General features: G+C 38.1%; 1 protein-coding gene across 1 annotated transcript in view; it reads left to right on the forward strand.

Moving 5' to 3' along the window:
- ABCG1 (ATP binding cassette subfamily G member 1) overlaps positions 1 to 12,821 on the forward strand; it is a 52,275-nt gene that overhangs the window by 8,846 nt on the left and 30,608 nt on the right.

The raw sequence follows: 12,821 nt of genomic DNA on the forward strand, positions 1-12,821 counted from the left end.
CCCCTACTTTTTGAAATGCAAATGGTGAAAAATAGGATTTATTGTATATGTTTTGCTGTTTCTAGTCAGAGAATTCAAGAAAAGCCTGTTCTTGTGTAGCAGGTGCATTGCAGTTGAGCTGCCGCATGAAGCAGCTCTCTCTCAATCCTGTTCGGTTACTATCAGTCATTGCACTACAGTAACCTCAGCCTGTGATGCTGGGGCTGTGACGAAGCAGAAGTTGATTGGTTGCACTACGTCTGTTGCTAAGATGAGTGGAGGAAAGCAAGCAAGGAAGCTAGAATTGCCAGAGAAAATTGCAGATTCTTCTTAACATTCAAAATAACTAAATCTTATAGTCAGGATTTTGCTTACATTTCTGACAGTAGGTGTGCTTAATCTTAGTTAACTAAACATTTGACCATCTTTTAAAAAAAGGAAATTCCCAGTTAGATTGAATGAAATTCAGGATGTAGCAACTCACTGTAAAGATAGTGCTAAAGGATTTTTAAAAAAAATCCAAACTTTTCTTGATCAATTTAATTGTCTTTATTCTAAACCAGCAAATATAACGAAACACTTCGTTGCTGCAACTGCTGCACATTTCAGTACTGGACTTCACAGATCGGAATCTTTGATCCAGTGAGTTATTGATGTTGGGAAAGCAGAAATTAGCAAATACTTTTTCCTTTTTCATATCAACTGAAGGTGGCAGAAGAAAAACCATTTCTCCTTTAAAAAAATGATATTTTTTATAAATAGCCTGATCTTAAATAGGCTGCAGGGACGTGGTGGCTCAGTGGCTAAGACATTGAGCTTGTCAATCAGAAAGGTTGGCAGTTCAGCAGTTCAAATCCTAGCGCCGCGTAACAGAGTGAGCTCCTATTATTGTCCCAGCTTCTGCCAACCTAGCAGTTCAAAAGCATGTAAAAATGCAAGTAGAAAAATAGGGACCACCTTTGGTGGGAAGGTAACAGCGTTCCATGCGCCTTCGGTGTTTAGTCATGCCAGCCACATGACTACAGAGATGTCTTCGGACAGCACTGGCTCTTCGGCTTTGAAACGGAGATGAGCACCACCCCCTTAGAGTTGGGAATGACTCGCACATATCTGCAAGGGGAACCTTTACCTTTAAATAGGCTGCTTAAATATTTTTCATTGATCACAGTGCATTCCTGCAATACCAATAGCTAGGTCCAGTGATGGTGACACCTTTTGTAAATGCGTGCCAAAATTGTGCGCACATGTGCAATAGTATACATGTGAATGTCCACACCCACCATGCAATGCTCCTCGCCATCTGCACATGCACGTATGACATCACCCATGTGGGGGAGTGTTTGCCCTTCCCCAGGCTCCAGAGGCTTTCCTGAAGCCTGGGAATGGTGAAAAACGCCCTCCCCCGGCCCCTCGGAGGCCCTCTGGAAGCCCTCTGGAAGCCAGAAATGGATCATTTCCAAACTTCTGGTTGGCCTGTTAGGCTCGTTTATCACCCTCCCTGGGCTCTAGAGGCTTTCCCAAGCCCGGGGAGGGCAAAAACAGCCTCCCCTGGCCCTTTGGAAGGCCGAAAATCATGCCAATACATGCATGTGCACTGGAGCTGATGGCTTGCATGCTGGCAAAATATGACTCTGCATGCCATGTATGCCTTAGGTTCGTCATCACGGAGCTGGGTGATGCTTCCCATTGTCTGATGAATTGAATCTAGTTACCTACTTTGGGAAGAAAAGAGAAATCCTTGTGTTATGAACAAAATACACCCTGGAACAACTTACGTAATTTACAGATCTAGATAAATTCAGGCTGAACGTCTCCAGAACTTGATCATTGTGGCTCTATTAAAATAACACAAGCAAATTTTTAATCTCATTATTTCAGTGAATTTCATTTAAAGATGACTATTTATTTATTTATATATTAAAGTTATATGGTTATCCAACTCACTCATGGGGACTCAAAGTGGCTTACAGAAATCAAATCCCAATACAAAATCTAATAAACCCCTGGGCCCGACTATGTTGTATCTACCTGTGTATCTTTATGGATATATATTGAATAAGTTTCACATACAGTGCTTTGTTTTATTGAGGCTTCTAAAGAATCAGCACAAGTGTTAAAAATATGTGTGCCTGGAAATAGCAGTAGCTATCTTACCATTCAAAGATAATCTTTGGCTACTTGGATTTCTATTGTCAGTAAGGCTCAATAAGCACCCCAGCTTTCTTCCTAATGCCTCAAGGAAGGGCAGTTCCATCTATGACAGATCTCGCCTTTTGCGATCCTGGGAGCTATCCAATCCAAAATTTTGTTCAGATTGGGATGTTTCAATAGCATCCTGCAAGTGTTTATTCTTGCCTCCGTCTGTGCTCTCCCAATGGCCAATTCATTTCTTTTCTAGCAGCAGTCCTTAACGGGTTGATATATTAAAACGGGTTGGTATATTATGTGTACATAATATGTGTACACAGAGTTTAAATAATACGTTCAAAATTATATATGTATTCATTGTATATGTATTATGTATCTTATATGTATTGTATATAAGTATGTACACATGCATGTATTATATGTGCATGTATTGTATTGTATAGCTTGTATGTACAAGCAGCCACTATAACATTGAACATCAAAATACTTTTTGTGCATTATCCTAGGTTTGACTCAAGCTTTTCCTGGGTTTCACTCAACTCTGCTACAGCTTTTGTTATAGGGGGTCTTTCAGTAGTGGTGGTGGTGGGTAAGTAATAACCCATATGAGAGGGTGTAGCCAATCAAATGTAAGGTTTTGTCTAAAAGAAAGTAAAATGCATAGGGTAACTAGATAGCAAATCTTATGCTGGCATAAGCTGTAAGGCAGCTGTCCCCAACCTTTTGGCATCAAGGACCAGTTTCCTGTAAGACAATTTTTTCCACGAGCAGTGGGAAGAGCACACATCTACATTCCATGCATGCGCAATTTTCTCACCCACTGCTATGCTATGCTTTGGTTTCCTAAAAGGCTGCGGATTGATACCAGTCTGGGGGTCCGGGGGTTGGGGACCCCTGCTGTAAAGTATTATGTACTTTCAACTTAATGTTAAGCACAAGGACATTCACAGTGGACTGAGGACAAGTAATGGATGACAGTGTTCATTGTCCAGTTTTGCAGAAATGGTTGGTAGCTTGTATTTGCAATAGGGCAACTTAGCAATATGAATATGGCCTTAAGACTTAAGGCTCCTTTAAGTCTACGTTTCTTATCACAGTCAAGTCTTAGATTGGGTCTATAATGCTGCATACATATTCTTTTTTGTAGAATAAAACATATTATTTATGTTATTAAATACTTTAAGGCTTAAGTATTTAATACTTTAAAACAGTACTTTCCTCTGCTTATTCTCTTTAGTATTTAAGTTTCTAGACCTTAAAAGAAAAATATATATGGAATGTGAAAGAGAATTTTAAAAACTGCATAGACTATGCCGTATTCATTTTAAAGGCAGTTTAAGAATCATTACCTAAATACATACAAATTTTATGTTCCAACGGCGGTCTATATATTATGCCTATTACTAAACTGATCTGAAATGCTGAATGTAGGTCAGTTAGGCCTTTTGAAACAGAAGGTGGTTCAGGATTATTTTAACAGTTGTTAAGTGAATCTGGATTCCTCCATTGAGCTTTGCTTGTCAGAAGGTTGCAAAAGGTGATCACTTAACTCTGGGGCACTGCAACTGTCATACAGGTGAGTCAGTTGTCAGCATCCAAATGTAAATCACATAACCAGGGGATGCTGCAACTGTTAGAAATGTTGAAAATTGGTCATAAGTCACTTTTCAATGCCGTGTGTATCTTGTAATGGTCACTAATGTGAACAGTTGTAAATTGAGGATTACCTGTACAGTTGCTTAGTTTAAAGTTGAAATAGTTTTTAATTGGATCTTTTATCTTAATATGCGGCTTTATATGTAAACATGATGTAAATGTGCTTCTCTCCCACCCCATGTTTATTTTCTGCACATGTATTTCCATAATCTCCTTCTTAAGTATATGCTTGTGTAGTTTGACACGCCATAAGTAGATACTTGCGATACTCTGAAAATACCAACAACCCTTCATCCTTTTTTCTTCTAGATTCTACACAATTGAATTAAGGGGGAGGGGAGTCCATAATATTTGTATGAAGTTGTCAGGTCCACTCAAATATTAACATCATGAATCATGCAAGCACTCATCGTATTGTTTTCTCCCTTTACCTGGTAAAAAAGCAAATGGGCAAAATAGTGATTACTGAGCAAAAAGTATAACTTCTTCAGGTGGAATGGCAGGAAGATTGCCTCATGGATAGACATCCCAGAAACATTTGCATGTAGTCTGGTGCCTACAGGGTTATTATCATTCATTGACCTATTTAAAAAACTCACTCTGATCTGAGCTGCAACAGTGCATATACCTAGTTGCATTTGCCTTAATCTTTCTCACATAAGCCTAGTGCTTACTAGTGAGAAACACAGGTTTCTAACATGTTTGACCATTTAAAGTCTACCAGATTGCACTTTATCCAACTTTCAAATAGGCTAGCATTGAAGACTTTGACAGATGCTTTTTGATATCAAAAAACATTATAGCTGCTTCATTTTCTCAACCTGCTATGTTACCTCATTTTTAATCTGCTGTAGAAAAATAGATTACTATGACCTGGTGTGCTTTTTATGAATTCACTAACTTCTGGAAATGGGCAGCATTTTCCTATATGCTTACAACACAGTGCTTGATGATCTGTTCTGATACTCTGTGTCCACACCCACTGGAATACCTGAAGGACAGGTTAGGGACAGATTGCCATGGAGAAGACGGATCAGAAAAAGGTTTATGAATGAAATTGATGACAACTGCTGTTGCCAATAGTTATTATTTTGAATATGTTTGTCACCTTGAGTTATTCATAAATATAATAAAGACAGGATATAAAGAAAGAAAAGAAAGAAAGAAAGAACGAAAGAGAAAGAAAGAAAGAAAGAAAATTATGCTATATTCAGTTAGATGCATTAGAGCAGGGGCTTTCAAACGTTTTCAGGCCATAGAATCTATGTTAAAAATAGCAACAAAACATTTTCCAGAACCTCTGATCAAGAGATTAAGCTTTAGGGAGAGAAAATTGGCTGTGTTGGAAATAATTTTTTTTTCATTCTTATTTTCTCATGGAACTGAATAGATTTTAAATTATGAAGAGACATTTTATTTATTTATTTATTTAATTTTTATAGCTGCCCATTTCAACAAATGACACTTTTTAAACCATAAAACAAAACAGTACAAAATAAATATTTATAACACTAAGTAAAAAATGATAATATGGATCTTAATACAGCCAGGAAATGGAGCTCATAACACTGTTGGAGCTCTAGGCCCAGGCACATAACCAAGATTCTGAGTCCTGAGAAATGCGGACAGTTTCAGGGTCATCCTAATATCTGAAGGGAGAATAGGTCTCCTGATTCCAGCAAGCTGACATTCCTTGGCTAAAGGACCCAAATTCCAACCTGCCTGCATGAGTTGGATGGGTAGAAACAACTGGAAGAAAATGTTCTTTAAAGGAACCTGGCCCCACCTTGAATTGCACCTAGAAACACACTGGCAACCAATTCAGCTCACAAAGCAGTGGTATTATACGTTTTGAATATCTGACACTTATGCACACATGTAGCTGCATTCTGCAGCAGTTGAATCTTCCAAATGCTCTTTAAGAGCAGCCCTATCTATAGCACATTGTAGTAATCCATATGAGAGGTCATGAGTAACTGAGAACAAAGCCTCATGATCAAGATCCAGCAATGATGCTTAACAAGACTAGAAATGGACCTTAGTGGCCTTCTAGTCCACCTCCTGCTCAAGCAGGAGAGCCTATACCATTTCAAACTAAGGCTGTCTAGTCTCTTCTTAAAAACTCCAGTGATGAAGCACCCACAACTTCTGAAGGCAAGCCATTTCACTGGTTATTTGTTCTCACTGTTAGGAAGTTTCTCCTTAACTCCAGGTTGCTTCTCTTCTTGATTAGTTTCCATCCATTGTTTCTCCCTGTGGTGCTTTGAAAAATAAGTTGACGCCTTCTTCTTTGTGGCAGCCGCTCAAATACTGGAATACTGATATCTTGTCATGTCTAGTCCTTCTTTTCTCTATACTAGCCAAACCCAAATCCTACAATTGTTCTTCATATGTTTTAGTCTCCAGGCCTTTAATCATCTTAGTTGCTCTTAGTTAGATTCTACCCAATTTAGAAGATTATTTTCATGTTTCCAACACAAGGATTAAATGGTATATCAGATAGAAGTATAACAACATGATTTATAGTTAAAATAGGAAATAAAGTCAAGCTTAACTTACTGGTATATGTTTGTGAGGCTACCTTTCTTAGATAGATTCTACCTGACCAACTGTCTGTCCAGAGCACTCCTGCTGAAGATGTGAAAGTGAGCATTCTCTGTGAGAGCTCCTGTCTCTTGGAACAACCAATCAAAATGACAGTTGTTCCTCTTATCCGTTTATTATACAGAATGATATTGATATTGCATTTTACTTTAACCTGATGCCTTCAGGTTTGGAGTCTAGTTACCAGAATTCCCAACCAGCAAATTAGGTACTGATGGTAGAAAATAAACAGAGTGTTGCAATGGATAATGAGTTTGACAGTCAAAAATTGTTTGTCCAATTGAAATGGGATCTTCTGCTTTAATATTTCAGTTTTTTTAAAAACCCTCTTTTCTCTTACATAAAATTCTTATAGGTATTTTTAGGGACAGATATATGTATTATCACTATTCAATCTTGTATTAAAATGCTGCTACAAAATTCAAACACTTGTTTTATTTCTGACAAAGTACACCAAAACTTCCCTTGGGGTGTTTCTTGCAGTTTCTGCCTCTATATCATCCTCTTCCCCATCCAAATAATCGCCAAGACTTTAATAATCTTGTTTTAAATATCTTCATCAGAAACCTCTGGGACTGCTCTAGGCCTTTAAACAAAGTTCCTCCTCTCTCAGTTCCAGTGGAGCCAGATGATCTAGTTCTATTTCAACTTTCTGTCTATAATTTCTGTCTTACACTCTAAAATTCCATTTTGTCATAATGTGGAATAGAGTAATAAAGACTTTAAGAACCAGTATTTGCCATTTACTCTAATTTTCTGTCTTATCACTACAATCTTGTAGCAGTTTGTAGTCTAGGTTAGATAATTAAATTAAAGTAAGTTTTATTTTAAACCTAAAACTAATTTTGATGTGTTTGTGAGATTTTTTTGTCCCCCTGGAGACATTAATTCTTTGGTTTTTGGGCTCCATGTCCTTTAAGGCTGATTCACATACAGGGTATGCTTAAAAATGCCATTTTAAGCATGAAAAGTGAGAATTTGAAATATGTGGTTCACTAATAATGCTGCAGAGGATGACAATATTTTTAATTGTGTATTAGCTAATCAATTGTAAATTGGCTCACAGAGGTTGAAACGGATTAATCAGATCAGTATAAGACTTATAAAAGAAGTCCTTCATTCTTTTTTTGCAGGATCTATCTCCTTTAGCCATACAGTTTCCACCAATTTCTTAGCTTAGCAGGTGTTAGAGATGTTGCTATATCTTCCAATTTGTCTTGTATGACTGCACCCATGACTAACATTTATCACTGAATAACTAGCTGGACACAATACAAATCTTGTTGTGAAATGATAGTGCTTTGCCATAAACTTTATTTATAGTGACTGCAATTTAACTTCTGTTTTGAAATGGCTGTATTTTCTTTCTCAGAGATATGATGACATATCACGTATTACCTGTGTTGGCAACTAGCACAAAGAGACAATCATACATGTAAGAAATATTTGGGAAGCATCATGATTAATGGTAGATGATGTTGAATATATCTTTTTGCCTTTGTCAGCTGTGCAAGTAGATAGCAAATAATCAAAATGACAGTTTTTTCTTTCTCTTATCCATTCACTATAAAGAATGATATTGATATTGCATTTTACTTTCACCTGATGCCTTCTAGGTATGTTTGGAGTCTAGTTACCAGAATTCCCAGCCAGCCAATTAGATAAGGGTGTAACTGATGGTACTGATGGCAGTATTTTTTTCAGGTATCATATGGCCCTTATGTGAGTTTTGTCCTGTACTAATGTAGCTTATTTTCTCAGGCAATGACACTTTAGTGGAATCCTCAGCCATTTCTAAGCTCTTTGATTCTTGGTAACTCCATGGCAAGCAACAAAGATCTGAAAGGATCAGTATTGCCAAATAGACGTGTGATGCCAAATGTATGGATCAACACATTCCAATGAATATTCAGCTTGTTAAAGCAAAGAGTCCAGTTATTTGAAATCTATGTTTATTAATAAGTGCTGTAGAGGATGACAGCACATGAGCCATGGTGGCACAATGCTAAGAATGCAGCATTGTAGGCTAATTCTGCCCACTGCCAGGAGTTAGATCCTGACCAGCTCCAATGTTGACTCAGTTGTCCATCCTTCTGTAGTCAGTAAATTGAGGACTCAGATTGTTGGGGACAATATACTGACTTTGTAAACAGCTTAGAGAATGCTATAAAACGTAAAGCACTATGAAGTGGTATATAAGTCTAAATGCTATTGCTATTTGTGTCTGAGTATTTTTAGATTACAAAGAGCAGCGTTGGTATTAACTAGTCAACTTGCATGGTAGATTTTCATAAGACATTTCACCCATTTCCAGAGGGATAGCCTATGTCATAGGGTTTTAAATCCCTCTGGTGCGCAGTACTACTTAAGAAAATCCAATTTGATAAGTTTGTTATATCCTCCTCCTTTTAAAATGGAAGTGCAATATCTGTATGGTACATTACAAGGAATGATTCAGAAGCTTACTACAGCAACATGGTATAAGTTTACGAGTTTAAGTTTAATAAAATTTGTATGCTGCCCACTCCCATTGGGACTCTGGGCAGCTCACAGCAAGACAAAGGAAACATTTAAAATTTAAGAATAAAAAATACAATTAAAAGTCCACATCATCCATTCCATCTAAGCGGGGCTGGATATCAATCAACAGCCCCAGGCCTGCCGGAACAGCTAGGTCTTGATGGCTTTACGGAAGATCTTTCATACTGTTAACCAGCTCTGCAATCCACCAAATGAAATCATATATTCATAAGGACAAATAGGGACTTCTTGTTCATATACTATAAGGGCTCCCAAAATCATTTCAGCTACATTTTGAAAATTATTTGGAAGTACACTAAGAATCTCTATAAAAATAAAAAATGTGCTGAGGCTTTCCCTGGTTGCATTTGCAGCGCCAAGACTTGTACTGAGGCCAAACCAAGCCACAGTGCATGTGGGTGCATGTAGCAAGATCCTGGGAAAGCCTTGGAGCAGCCACACGGGACTTCGTGGAGGCTGTAGTTGCTCCAGTCCTTTGGGGAAAGGCTCTTGGCCTGTATCCACAAGCTTAGCATAGCTTTGAGGAAGAGTAATCCAAACATAACTTGGGTTGAACAAGTACTATGAGAACTGTTTTCATTCTGAAAATGAATACCTCCCACCACCACCTTAATACTTAGCAATGTAAAGGGGTAGCATATTTGTTGACCAGGGCTGGATTTAGATGAAAAGAGGCCCTAGGCTATTCCACTTATGAGGCCCTTTCACCTCCATTTTTAAGTTTGTAAATTACATGAGAGACAATAAAATACATAATTACTGTAATATATATCAAAATATATCAATATATATAGCTGGCCTCCTAACGAGGGCATCTCTGCTCTGCGGCAAAGGCAGCGAGGCCAGCCGCCTCCCCTGCTGCGCTCAGCTGCCCGGCTCGGCCCCCTCGCCCTCACCTGCCTGGCTGCTGGTGGGCTCCGCGGCGACGGGGCGGCTACTGGGAGCGGCCACGCCTCTCGCCCAACCGCCGGTGCCGAGAACGTGGGCGGGCTCCCAACTGCCGCGGCGCTGGAACGATCTTAACCAATACATTTTTATGCTTGTTTATTAGTCATATGCGTAGAATTTCTCCTTATTTTCGGTTCAGTGTTTTATGTGTTCACTGTTTTTTAGAATAGTGTAATTTTAATTTTGCTAACAATTTGAATGTAGGCCCCTCTTGATCTTGAGGGCCCTAGGCTGAAGCCTAGTTAGCCTATAGAAAGCCCTGTTGTTGACTCTTTGTAATTAAAAAGTGACTGAAAACTAGACAGCCTTTATGAAAAAAGATAAACATATGAAAAACAACAGGCAGATAAAGCATTTTTCCAAATCTTTATATCAAATATAAGAAACAAGGAGAAAAGAGAGATACAGAAAGAGAAGCAAAAGGCATTTTTAATTGATTTTTTACATCCACTTAATCCAGAATAGATCCATTCTCTTTTAGAATCTTTTAAGCATCCCTTATGAATGGCTATAAGTAAGGCATTTAGTATAGCTCATGAGATTGGTGTAAAATGGTTTGCAGTTTATCCATTATAGTGCTAATGAATAATGATGATAGAGAAACCAAAAGAATAAAATTTTGCTGAAGGTTTGTCCAGTCACTGGCTGAGAAAAGGAGCCCTAAGAGATCATGCTGTTGATACTGCAATGATAAAATCTTGTCCAAACATTCTAACTCAGAATTCATATTGGAGCTCTGCCTATACACGTATATGCTTCAAATCTTCATAGACACTGGGTATAGTTTATGCACTGAGAGCAGATTCTTTAAATGTGATTTGGACTGATTCAAAGATAATCCTATTCACAAAGTAGGCAAAATAAAGGTGAACAAACTTTGGAGGGTTGTCTTGGGGTTATGAACCAAAGGGAGGGTTGAGTTTTTTCTCTTTTATAAGTAGTCCTCGACTTATGATCTCAATTGAGCCCAAAATTTTTGTTGTTAAGCAAGACATTTGTTAAGTGGACCTTGTCCCATTTTACAATATTTTTTGCCACAGTTGTTAAGTAAATCACTGCAATTGTTAATTAATAACAAGGTTATTAAGTGAATCTGGTTTCCCATTGACTTTGCTTGTCAGAAAATCACAAAAGATGACCACATGACCCTGCAACACTGCAACCATCATACATGTGAGTCATCACCCAAATATAAATCATATGGCCATGGAGGATGCTGCAACAATTTTAAGTGTGAAAAATAGTCATAACTGACTTTTTTCAGTGCTGTTGCAACTTTGAACAGTCTCAAATGAACTGTTGTAAGTCAAGGACTACCTGTAGTTCAGGTTTGGAACAGGGGTGGGTTTCCTACCTCTTCTGTAGAAGTTGTTCCACAAATCTACCATGCCATTTAGAACTGGTTCCGCTCCCTCCCCCCGCCTGTCTGCATCATGCTTGCCCCCGCCGACCGCTCCACTGATTGGCTGGCTCACTAATCACCATGCCCGCTTCTAAGAGTCCTATCTAAACCTTAAAGTCTAAAGCTGTCAAACATGAACACCCCTGGGGTTTTTTTCCTAAAGGGTTAGGGGTGCAAGGGTCTTGTAACTTGACAGCTTTAAGACTTGCGTCCTTCAGATGCCAGTGTTTCTGGAGCCAACATTTGGTTGCTAAGCAGAGCGTTGTTAAGTGAGTTTCACCACCTTTTACAAGGTGGGCACGCCCACCCAGTCACATGACTGCCAAGCCACTCCTACCAGGTCACATGGCTGGCAAGCCACTCCCACGAAGCAGGCCACACCTACAGAAGAGGTTCTGAAAATTTTTGAAACCCACCACTGGTTTGGAAGCTATATATTGAAATCATTCTTTGTTTCTGTTTTTATATTTGAAGTATATATTTTGCTACAATAGAGAATTCAGTTTTAAAAAGAATTCAACAAAACTTTATCTGTAAGCTAAAATTCCAAAGTAGGAATTTGTCTCTTTTAATCCTGGGAAAAAGAGAATTGTTTATAAATTTTAAACTCCACATGGAACTGTGGCGACTGTGGGGTATTTCAGTGTGCTGTTAAGACAAGAAAGATTGGTAGGGTCTTCTGAATAACCATTCTAGTCCTCATTAATGACAGCCTGTACATAGTAGTGTCCCAATACAAATCTGACCTTTATTTGTGCCTTGACATCAGATTTAAGCATATAGGCCACAGGGTTTGTTGTCCCCATTGCTTGGTATGCCTGTGCAATTAAGCCCTGAATTGTAAAAGATCCATGAAAATAGAACCGAAATATAATTTTTGAGTTATGGGTTTGTAACAAAGCAATTGATGTGTATAAAAGGGACACCTAGATGTCCTGAATGAATTATAATGGTTACTACAAAGTAATATTACTTTATAAAGCACCCATACACAATCCTAAATATACTGTAACTGCTTTTATGCTGTTCAAGATCTAGAAACTTTATTGTATTCATTACATGAATCTTATTCACCAAATTAAAATGCAGCCTTTGCTGAAATTATCAGAGAAGTTTCTAAATAATCATCATCCAAGTAGTTTGTTGGTGTGAAGTTAATATCTTGTGGTAGTAGAAATATTTATATGCATATGTTTTGCATCTCCTAAACAATTTTGATTGCTGAAAGAAATAAGGAAAACAAACACTATGTCTGTCTAAGAACTTGGCAGATTACTCATTTTGCAGTTGTTACCCAACCGGCTGGTGTTTCTTTTAGCCTTGTCAGCTAACTTTGCTTCGTGATTAGAGGCAGAGAAAATGTAATGGAGCAAAACAATGAAAAAGAAATAATTCTGTCACAGCATGCTGTCAGATAAATGCCATCCTGCTTTCTAAAATATCTGTTGATCACTTTAGAATCTCCTGGATCTTCAAGTAGGGAAAATATACAAAATTTGGTTTTCATCTCATTCTTCCAGTCCCTTCACTGTATCTTCTTCAT

The sequence above is a fragment of the Thamnophis elegans genome, chromosome 6 (assembly GCF_009769535.1).
Source record: "Thamnophis elegans isolate rThaEle1 chromosome 6, rThaEle1.pri, whole genome shotgun sequence".
Classification (NCBI taxonomy): domain Eukaryota; kingdom Metazoa; phylum Chordata; class Lepidosauria; order Squamata; family Colubridae; genus Thamnophis; species Thamnophis elegans.